The sequence below is a fragment of the Rosa chinensis genome, chromosome 2, assembly GCF_002994745.2.
Source record: "Rosa chinensis cultivar Old Blush chromosome 2, RchiOBHm-V2, whole genome shotgun sequence".
NCBI lineage: Eukaryota > Viridiplantae > Streptophyta > Magnoliopsida > Rosales > Rosaceae > Rosa > Rosa chinensis.
In genome coordinates this window covers 25480405-25491873 of record NC_037089.1, presented here as the reverse complement: position 1 = coordinate 25491873, position 11469 = coordinate 25480405, and the positions used below count along the sequence as shown (strand labels likewise).

At 38.5% G+C, this 11469-nt stretch overlaps 2 long non-coding RNA genes across 2 annotated transcripts; both read left to right on the top strand.

Annotated features, from left to right (window-relative positions):
- The first annotated feature begins 9028 nt into the window (after positions 1 to 9028).
- Positions 9029 to 10062, top strand: LOC112186722. Its single transcript, XR_002930866.2, has 5 exons — positions 9029 to 9142; positions 9232 to 9321; positions 9463 to 9522; positions 9627 to 9699; positions 9928 to 10062. It is a non-coding gene; the product is annotated as an uncharacterized LOC112186722 (long non-coding RNA).
- A 261-nt stretch (positions 10063 to 10323) lies between these two features.
- Positions 10324 to 11469, top strand: LOC121051684. Its single transcript, XR_005806478.1, has 3 exons — positions 10324 to 10344; positions 11120 to 11181; positions 11402 to 11469. It is a non-coding gene; the product is annotated as an uncharacterized LOC121051684 (long non-coding RNA).

The following is an 11469-nucleotide window of genomic DNA, read 5'->3' as shown; positions in this document are numbered from 1 at the left end:
AATCCAATGTTCTCTCCCAATCTGGTAGAGAAGTGCTCATAAAAGCTGTTGCAATGGCAGTACCAGCGTATCCCATGTCCATATTCCTAATGCCTACCACCCTTTGTAAGGCAATTAACTCTGATATCTCAAGATTTTGGTGGGGTTACTCAGATTCAAAGGCTAAAATGCACTGGAAGTCGTGGGAGTCCTTTTGCAAAAGCAAATGGGAGGGAGGAATGGGCTTCAAGGATCTTCTGACCTACAACAAGGCCCTTCTTGCCAAGCAATGCTGGCGCTTGATCAACAATCCCAACTCCCTGTGGGGAAAAATCATGAAAGCTAGATACTTCAATAACTCTTCTTTCTTGAAAGCAAAGAAAGGCTCTCGACTCTCATGGATCTGGAACAGCCTCCTAGCTGGTAGAGATACGATTTCCGAGCACTCCCTTTGGCAAGTGAAAAATGGAAAAACGATTGATGTTTGGACATATAGGTGGGTGCCTAATCAAAACGGGGGAATGATATTACCAACCATCACTTCAAACAGGTTCACCCCGCTCTGTGTTTCAGATGTTATTGATGAGCATAGAAACTGGAACATCTCCCACATAGAACCATTCCTGAAACAGTCAGATATAATGGTAATTAAGGCCATCCCCATTGGGCAGGAAAGTGAGGCAGATACCCTGGTCTGGCCTCACACAAAATGTGGTGTATACTATGTAAAAAGCGGTTATCAGAAACTCCTCTCTTCAAGGTGCAAGTCAGATCCCGGTAAACCATCCTCTTCCCATCAAATCAATGGCCGCATTTGGAAGATAATTTGGCAGCCCTAATTTATTCCAAAGATTTCCAACTTCATCTGGAGGGCCCTCTCTGCTGCCCTTTCAACTGTTTGGAATGTGTTTAAAAGGAAAATCATCCCAAGCCCCATCTGTGAGATATGTGGAGAGTACCCAGAGACAACCGAGCATTGCCTTCTTCTCTGTCCTTGGACAAAGGCGGTGTGGTTTGGTAGCTCTCTGGGGTACATTCCAGCAAAAGAAAAAATCACTCATCTGGAGGAATGGCTTTTAGCAGTGCATGACAAAGCTGATGTGCTATCTATGGGTCAGAACAACCTTTTCCAGTTTGTGTGCTTCCATTTGTGGGAAATTTGGAAACACCGCTGTGAAGTGGTCATGAGAAAAACTACCCCAAACCCATCGATCACCATCCAAAATATCCATCGCAGCTACAGAGACTGGGTAGAGGCGAGACAGACCTTGGAGGCTATACAAACACCAACTATAAACCCACCCCCACAACCTCTTTGGTATCCTCCGCCTCCACACTTTGCAAAGGTGAATGTTGATGGGGCCTGGAAGAAGAATAGCCTTGACAGTGGGATAGGAGTCATCATCAGAAATCACAGGGGCTTCTCTTTAGCCGGAGCAAGCTTACACAGGACCCACAACTTCGCCATTGAGACTGAAGCTGAGGCGGTGGTCCTCGGTCTCCAACTTGCGGCCCACCTGAAACTTGAAAGGATCATTTTGGAAAGTGACTGTCATGAAGTGGTTAAGGCTCTAAATGGTACCATTGCTGCTCCGGATTGGAGGATATCCCCAATGCTCAACAAAGTTTCTCAGTTGTTACCTCTTTTTCAAAGGATCTCTTGGAATTGGTTCCCGCGTGAAGCTAACCGTGTTGGGATGCAGCGGCGAAGCTTGCTAATGCGAGGTTGTGCTCTCAGGAATGGGCCAATAGGCCTCCAACCTCTCTCATCTCAATCCTAAGAAATGATGGTCTTCCTGGTCCTCCCTGAGTTTCCTACTGGGACTCCTCTGTTGTGTTTACCTTCTTGCAGTTTCCTTTATTTCTTTCCAGCTGTTTTCCGTTTTTCTGTATGTTCTTCCCAGTTGTTTCTTTCTTGCCCTTGCGGTTTTAATGAATTCCAGTTTCTAGACCAAAAAAAAAATCTTCATTTTAGTGGTCCTCAATAGGAGGACTCTCCTCATTTCAATAACATACAAATACAAGCAAAAGCAAGGCCACAATTTGTCTCTTAAAATACTAAAAATACCCTGGCTAACGCCGCTAACTACAATCTGCCTGCTCCCTTCCGTTTTCTTCTCTTTTAAAGTGCCTTCCTTCTGCTTCTTCAAAGAGCATTCGGTTCTCCTGCATCTTGGATTTGTACAACAATATGAGGCCGGGGTTGGGGTTGTACAGCATTAATCTCCACCAAGTGACCATTAATCATCTCTTTTACTTTGTTGTAGACATCACAAACTGCATTCCTGTACGACTTTTTAGTTGCAACATCCCTCACAAGATAAACCGTCCATAAGAGGAGGGCAAACAACCCGAAAGCTCGAATAAGGATAAGCAGTAGCAAAACAGAGGCCAGCGTTCCGAACAAGAAGTTAATGTTGTTGATGAACCCTCCCATGTCTGAATTGGGAGCATGGGCTAATAGCTTCACAGTCAAGGACCCAAAGTACACAAAGAAAGCAACGATAAACATCAGCATGGTGACATAGTCAGTGACGAATGGAGATGCATTAGCAGATGTGTACTTCAGTTGGAGTAGCCATCCGGAAATGCCAATGACTGGTAAAAAAATACACTGGTGCAAAAATTTTCCAGGAGAAGTGTGACCTTCTTGACTTGTGCTGCTAATATATGGAGAGAAAGAGGTAACATTATTGGAATGTATAATTTTAGATGATTGAAAAACAAGCAGAAACTAGCTTAGAAAGAAGATAAATTTAATCGAATCAACAAAGGCGAGCTCTACTTACTTTTGTTGATACTGAGGATTAACCGCATTGTTAAGATCCATCTCTGATCTGTCTATGATTTTCTCCTTCTCTTTTCCACTTCCTGCTGTTTCTTTGTTCCAGTATCACACTTCGCTCTCGTCTATATATAGGAAAATGACCCTCCAGCGGCTAAAATCAGAGTAAGAGAAGTTTGCAGAGTATTATTTTGCAGAGTAAGTATGTGTCCAGCTTAGCCATGGATGATTCTAAAGTCATGAAACGCGTGGGGATATCCAAGTTTAATTTATTTACTCTGCATATATATTAAAGCACATGTACATTAATTTTTCTTTTTCAAAATACTCGGCAATCTATTCCCACGAGTTGATTCTTTTGTAGCATAGTGGTAGTTTCAAAAGTTGACCAGGATATATAACTTAGTTGATGGTACAAGGAGTTTTGTCCCAAATGTACAATCAGAGTAATAGGTGCAAGCCTGGAAAGCAAACCCAATGTTTTCAGAGTAACCACGTAAGCGTCTTCGACGACGACTTTGGATATACTCTGCATATCTATGTACTCTTTTTAATTGTCCGGCTAATTTATACTCTGCATCCATACTCTGCATACAAAACATTAGTTTTGAGACCCTGCATATTATAACTTTACCAAAAGATTATGCTAATATTAGACCAGAGAGTAGAAAGCGACAGGTGCTTTGCTAGATAGTACTGTTTTGAGTTTTGACTTTTGATGAAGGGTTGTTTCTTTATTTTCTTTTTTGGGCCTGAATGAAGACTGTTTATAAATGGACTTCTGCGGGCTTAGTTTGGCATTGCTTCCTAGGGTGCTTTTGAGGCTGCTTCTGCTTTTGGACCAAGAGTATGGTGTTTGGTAAAATATCTGAAAGCTGCTTTTGGTTGAAATGGCTTCTCCGTAAAGCCGAATTTGGGAAGCTCCAATTTGTAGCTTTAAGAAGCTGCTTTGGGAAAACACGGAGGAGCAACAGTGATCGGTTTAATGAAATTCGACTTCATGCCAATTATGTCCTCCTTCTTTTCTGATAATTACATCGAAACAACAGAACCCTATCTTTTCTCCATCTGTTTGCCGTCATTTTCATTATCACTCCACATCTCTTCATCTCCTCCTTCCTCTTCTTCAATTCGTGGATCTTGCCGGCCTCGCCTCCTTCAATTCGTGGGTTCCATCTCTTTGCCGTCATTATCGTTATTATTCCACATCTCCTCCTTCCTCTTCTTCAATTTGTGGATTCTCTCTACAATTTGGGTATTCTGGGTTATGCATCATCTCTGAAGATATTCTATCAAACAGAACCCTATTCCTCTGATTCCTCCATAGCTGCACAAAAAGGAGTAAGGTATGTGAGCTTCACTCAGTCAGATCTCTAGAACCCAAAGTTTGCTTGACTGCTTCTCTTTACTTTTTATTTCGAGAAATTGATGATATTTCATTGAATTGTTATATAGGAGATTTCATAGATACATATTTCGTTTTGTGATTTGTTTTTGGATTTATTTCTGGGTTTCTCTTTGGTTCTTGTAGATGTAGTTGAGGCGAGAGTACTGTTAGAAACCATTGTCAATTGAGTTTTGAACTTGATTATTTGTCTTATAGCTTTTTTGCAAAAGAGATACATGATTAATCGGATGGAATTGCAAACAAGAAGCAAGATCTTGTGTATGAATGCAGATGAATGATTAGGAATGCACATTATTAAAAGATTCGGAAGTTTAGGACTTGACGTGTGGGAATGTAAGCTTCAGGTTTGAAAGATCAATCGGGGACATATATGTTACAGGTTTGGTGGTGTACATTCATGTTCTTCGTGGAACATATTCGTGACTGTTTTGAGTAATAAATGGTTTGTCTTTTCCAATATTAGCTTGTAACGGTGAATTGATGCAGTTTTAGGCTTATTCAATGAGTAATTAGAATTACTGATAACCAATTAACCACTGGGCTAGCTGGGCACAATACGAAGTTTAATAACTAGCCTTAACTTGTAACCCGTCTATAATTGTAGCCAAGTAAGCTGTAGAAGATTGCTTCTCGTTAGCTTATACAATACTTTAAACTGAGGCCTCAAATCTTTCCTAATGTTGTTAGCTCGTGGACCTAATGCAGCATCTGTTAGTGGCATATTATATGAGGAGCTCCTTGTTTGAGTATTGGAATGGATAAATTGTTTGGCATACCTGTTAATAGAAATGGCAATGACATTTAATAGATATTCGTTTCATAATCTCATCGTTAGTTAGCAGAAGGTCGGGAAGCATTACTTCAAAGTTTAGATGTCTGCTTCTTTTAGATACCACAATCTGCTTCGAAATGATCGTTTTGGTAGTCCTAGTTAAGACCTAGATTAGACTTGCCCCTCGAACTCATTGTGGAATATGAGTGTTTGGTTTCTAGTCATGTATGGAACCTAGATTAGACACACCACAATCTGTTGTGTGTTGTTATCAGTTAGTCTTGGCTTTTGAGAGAAAGGTGAACCTGCATAAAGAAATTTTTGTATTAGAGTATGAATGGAAATTTATTTAGGTTGTAACTACAACTTTTGAAATTTGTACATATATTGGCTATGAAAACAGATAGTTGAAGTATCCAGATGTACAACCAAGAGTATTAATTTAGGACTGATAACATATTAGCTGATTCAATACTTGTTGACTATCTAATTTATAATTTATTTATAATTGTTGAGATAGCATTATCTTATTCAATACTTTTATTTATAATTTATTGTGTACTTGTCTAACTTTACCAGTGTGGCAATGTCCCACAGTCCCACCTTAGTCCTTCATTCCATTACATGTTCTGTTACTTTTAGGGGTAAAACGTCAACCCAACTCATCATCCCACCTTAGTCCTTCATTCCATTGTATAAGTAGCATAATCTGGTGCATATTAGAGCTATACGTTTGTAAACATGACCTTGATCAAATTATATTAATCCTCATCAATCGAAAGATGTATAGGTAGCATAATCTGGTCTTGCTTTTGTGAGAATCATGTTAGGTGTTGGACATGGTACGTTATATCAATTGTTTGTTTACTACTAAAGCATGTTTTATCTTTAGATGGGAAAGAAGAAATCCACCAATACCGAATCTCAAGTGAAGAGACTAGTGAAGAGATGGAGGATAATGAACATGATGGAGATGGTTCAGGAAGACAAGAAATGGAGGTGTTAAGAAATGCAATTGCACAAAGTCTAATGAATGCATCTATTTAGTATTTAGTTGTAATTTTCAAGTGACTTTAATATATTTTGTGTAATGGTTCCCGTTGAACTATGGTTGGAAAATTAATCCAAATATTCTAGACGAGATTTTGTGTAATAGTAAAACATAATATGCATATTGAAGGGTTTAAAGTAAATCTTTTATTCGGTCCAACTAAGGGTACAAGAATAATACAAGAGATTTTTTTATTTTTAAATTTGGTATGGTTACATAATCAAAAAACAAAATTAAGTATTTTAGTAGCATGTCTGAGCATGTATGACCATTTTGGTAATTATACCCAGCCAAAGCACTTTTGTCTTACAACTTACCAAACACCTAGAAATTGCTTTTGGACCTCACAGCACTTTTAAAAACAGTTTACCAAACACCTCAGCTGCTTCCTCTCACAGCAAGTTCGGAAGTGCTTCCTCTCACAGCAAGTTCGGAAGTGCTTCCCCTCACAGCACAGCAATCCCAAACTAAGCCTTACTCTGCTTTGGCTTTACTCTGTTTTACATTTACAGTATCAGTCTATAATTACCGAAATAAAAACGATAATATTTAGTTTAATATTAACCCGAAAATTGTTTAACTTGTCCCTTCAAATTTCACTCTATGGTCTAACAGAGGGAAACATAAATGGATACATAGCCAAGTCCTCTCAAGCTCATCAGCAAACTGTAGATTTTAAAGCTTTTAACTCTTCTTTGTAGTTTGCATAGGGCTGTCACTTGGTCGGTTCGAATCAATTATAGATATTATCAACTTCAAAACCAAAGCTTTCGGTTTCAAAATTGAGCTGCCAATTACCAACCAAAATTTTCGGTTTTTAATCATAACTACCAAATTCGGTATTTCGGTTTTCGGTATTACCAACTTTAGAACAACTAATTCTTTGTAATTAAAATTAGAACGAACAAAACTAGGTTCTTCAATTTTATAGTCATAAACTTTGTACTCACTCCTAATTATAGCTTTCTTTTGTATATATGACATCAATTTTGAGTCATTTTTAATAAAACTAGGTTATTTATCCATCTTTGACTAGGTTACTTAAAATACATGTACTATTAATGTAGTATATGTAGTAATGTTCATACTATTATGAAAATTTTTATGTTTCTTTCTTAATATACATGTATGTGTATTGAAAACCATAGTATATAAAGCTAATAATTAGATAATCGGTAGATTTAGTATTTACCAGAACCAAACCAACTTTTTCGGTAATTTTCTATTTTGGTTTTATCGGTCTCAATTATTAAAAAGTCGGTTTACCAAACTTAAAACATCAGTTAGTATTCGGTCAGTTTGGTAATTACCAAACCAAGTGGCAGCCCTAACTTTGCACTACGAGTGCTATGTCAAATAGGTACTGAGTGATCAAATACATAGTAATTCTTTTTCTTTTTTTTTTGAATAGAGGTTGATTGTTATTCAATAATCAACAGTCAATTGGCTATAGCTTATAAAGCTTACATAAGAAATCCGGCAAGAAAAACCAGTGAAACTTATCCAAGCTAAAGCAAACTAATTTACATCATTGGGATGCTGACAAAATTTGCCTAAGTGGATAATTTGGCAAACTTGAGTACTTCAGGGACGCAGACGATTTTTTAAAATTCAATTCAAGGGTTGACAGATATATGGATAATTTGGATTATGTTTAAGGAAAACTGAATTGGGAGAGAATTGAGTCGTACTTTCATTGATAATAGGGGTCTCTTTATATAGAGGATTACAAGTATAGAGATAGAGTTGTACATGGAAACATAATCGTACATTGATTAGATATCTCCTAAGATTCTCCGAGAATATCTCTAATCCAAACTCTATTTCAACTAGAGCAAGTAACCTCGAGTTTGGGCCAGACACATATTCTGGATTTACTTGAACACTCCCCCTTGTGTCGCCCAAACGTGGTGCTCCTCTCGTTGCCTTATTAAAAACCTTGTCGAGTAACAAAAACCCTGTGGGACAAAAAAACCTCGGTCAAAGGGGAAAAAGAGCACAACACACCCTTCACGTTTCGAGACCATACATCACTATGCCAAAAAGGCCTTCAGACGACACACTTCAGACGACATAAGTATTGTTTTATGTCGTCTGAGTTTTTCAGACGACATAATTTTTGTTTCTGTCGTCTGAATACACATAAAAACCATACTTTGAACTTTTGAAAAATATGGTAAAATTCAGACAACAGTTATATGTTGTTGTAAAAGAGGGAGATTTTCTACATTGAACCCTAGCAAACAATTTTGAATTCCCCCCAAAAAAATTTGGTCTTTCCCTCTCAAGTACCCAAACTCTGTAGCTGAGTAGTTAATGGGGTGATATTCAGATGACACAATTGTGTTGTCTGAATATGATGAGTTTGACTTTAATTGTATCTAGTCTCTTTGGACATAAAACTGAACCCCTAATATCACGGTCAAAAACTCAACCCCTCAAAAGAAACGATCTATAACTATATCCTCTCTCTCAGCCCAAAGACTCAACCGAATCACAATCTCAATCTCAACCATTTCAATCTCTCAAACTTGATAATACTTACCCAAACCTAGTCTCTCCTTCAACCCCGAGAATCCTTTGCATTGGATTCAATCGATTGATTAGATTCAGTCTTCCATTTTAGGGTTTCAATTGGATTCAGTTTTCGATTTTATGGTTTCGATTGGCCTCACGTCTTGCTGTTCCCGTAAGTAGATTTAGTACCCCCTGGGCGTTCGCCAAGGACCATGAGGAAGAGCGGGCTGGTGGTGGAGGAGATAGCGACCAAAGAGGGTGGTGAGAGTGTGAGCGGCCGCTGGGTTTCAGGGAGGACAATGGTGAAGAAGGGAGGGATATCAGGAAGTCGTTCCTGCATACTGGGAGCTGGTACCGGATGGGTTCCAGGCAATCCAGTATGATGGGTTCGTCTCAGGTCATGAGAGATAGCTCCATTTCTGTAGTCGCTTGTGTTCTGATTGTCGCTTTTGGTCCTATCCAATTCGGCTTCACTATAAGTAACCCCAGCACTTTAGCTATTTGGTTGTTGAGAGCTTAAAGAAATGTGAATTGCCAGTTTGATTTTTTGCTTGTTGTTTGTTGCAATCTGGATATTCTTCTCTGACTCAAGCAGCAATCATCGTTGATCTTGGACTCTCAGTGTGAGAGGTTTGAATCTCGGTTCTTTTTTTAATGGAACTTTGTGTTTTTGATTTCTTGTCTAGTTTTTAGCTTCTAATACTAGTCTTGTGGTTCAGTATTCTCTTTTTGGTTCTTTATCAAATGTGGGTGCCATGGTGGGGGCTATAGCCAGTGGTCAGATTTCTGAGTATATTGGGCGCAAAGGGGTAAGATTTTGGTCACTTAGTCTAACCATTCATTCCTTATTAAGCATCATCCTATCTTTGCCGTAATGTTCTTTACTTAATTCGGAGTTGGTTGTAGTGTTTGAGATTTTAACATCCATTATTATTCTGTGTTGGTTGCAGTCTTTAATGATCGCCACCATTCCTAATGTCATCGGCTAGCTTGCCATATCATTTGCCAAAGTGAGTTTACCTGACTATCCCTGTTCATTGAAATGTAGACTAGTGCAAAATGCAATCCAGGACAGTCTGTCTAATATCGAGTTGAATTCTTTCCGTCTTTCCAGCTGCTTTGTTTCTTCCGCAATTTTTAGCTGGTGCCGAATACGGATTTGGTCAAAGGTCCTCAGCCCATGGAAGGTTTGTGTTTTCAAGACTAACGCCATCGTTTACTGTTTCAATTTCTTAAATTTTGTGTGTTGGAGAGTTGGATTAAAGCTTTGTGTGTTGCGTAGTTGATCTGGATGGTTGAGGTTTATGCGAATTTGGTGTAGTTGGGGGATTAGAGTGCGAGTGAATGGATTTGTTTTTGTTAGGGTTTTGGTTTTGTTGTTTTCTGATGCTTAATGGTATTTGATGTGTTTACAGTAGCTCAAGTGGAGCCGGCGAGTACAGTTGATAATCAGCCAGTGGAGGAGCCTCCAACAATGAAATTCACTTGGACAATTGAGAGCTTTTCTAGGTTGCACACCAAAAAGCACTACTCTGACATGTTCATCGTCGGTGGTTGTAAATGGTATCCTTCTCATGGCAATCATGTGTTTGCGCTCATGAAGTTGGCTTATATTGTATCTGGGTGATGGCTTCTTCTTTTTTTGGTTAAATTTGCTTTGGTTTGTTTGATCAGGCGGATACTGATTTTTCCTAAAGGAAACAATGTGGACTACTTGTCAATGTATTTGGATGTAGCGGATTCGCAGGCGTTGCCTTATGGTTGGAGTAGATATGTGCAGTTCAGCTTGGCTATAGTTAATCAGATTCACAACAAGTACTCAATTAGAAAGGGTATATTTCTTTGTTGTACTTATTTGGTTTCAGTATTTGAGTTTTCATTTTTTCCCTAGTGTCATTTAGAAGCTACTCTTGAAATGGACATACTTGAGGTAATATTTAACCTGATAGATTGTTTTGTTGACCCCTCTTCGTGAATGACTATAGAAACAAAAGAAGGATATTCTCAACCCACTTCTCTCTTCCTCTTCCCCTCCCTAAGACTTTGGCCTGCTGACAGCACTACTGCCTGGCTATCTGACAATGGTGGCAATCGTTTTTTGGGAGTTTGGAAAGATTAAAGAAAAGTGACTGATAAAGAAATTAATGAGGCGTCCAAATGAAATTAATTAATTACAAAGGGTAATTGAGCAACTCATGTTTCCAGTGCTCAGTCTTTGTTTATCATTCTTAATGGTTTTGGTGATTACGATTATCCCTATTGTTACCTAGCATGTACTCATTTGATATTTGGAAACTTTCCCCATCGTTTTTGGCAATATTTTTGTTGCGAAAGTTTATATTTCAGCTTTGTTTGGAAACAAAGGTGTTTCATTTATTATAATATGTAGAATTTGGATGTAACTGAGCTCTCTGGTGTGCTGAAGGGATATGATATTGCAAGAAAGGAAATAGTTAATATCTCTTTCATCTCTTTTTTCTAAAATTGAATTGCATTGATCTACTTCACAGCTATGCAGGAAGCTGAAGGTATAGTATTGGTGGTTCATTTAGTAACTGTTTGTTCTTTGACAATGAGAATTTATTTGTTGCTTTACACGAATTGCAGGGAAAGGACTGCCCTGTTTCTGGCTGAATGCAATGAAGAACAATGACATGCTATCTGAGGAGGTGGGGGCTTATTTGTGCATTACTTTATCTCATATTTAATGTTTACTAGCCCCACGAAATGTTCCTCACTGTTACTTATCTCATATCCGAGAAGGTGGGGGATTATTTGGTCATTTTTGAGCTGTTGGGTTGCTTGGTTTTGTGCTCATGCTTTGCTTTTGGATACTTCGGTTTTGTTGTTCATGAGGTTTTCCTTTTTCTCTTTGAATTCATTGCACAGAGCAGCCAAGTGTAGACTTCAAAAAGATTAGTGCCTCATGTTCACCAGTTCAAGGGTAGCAGCTCCAG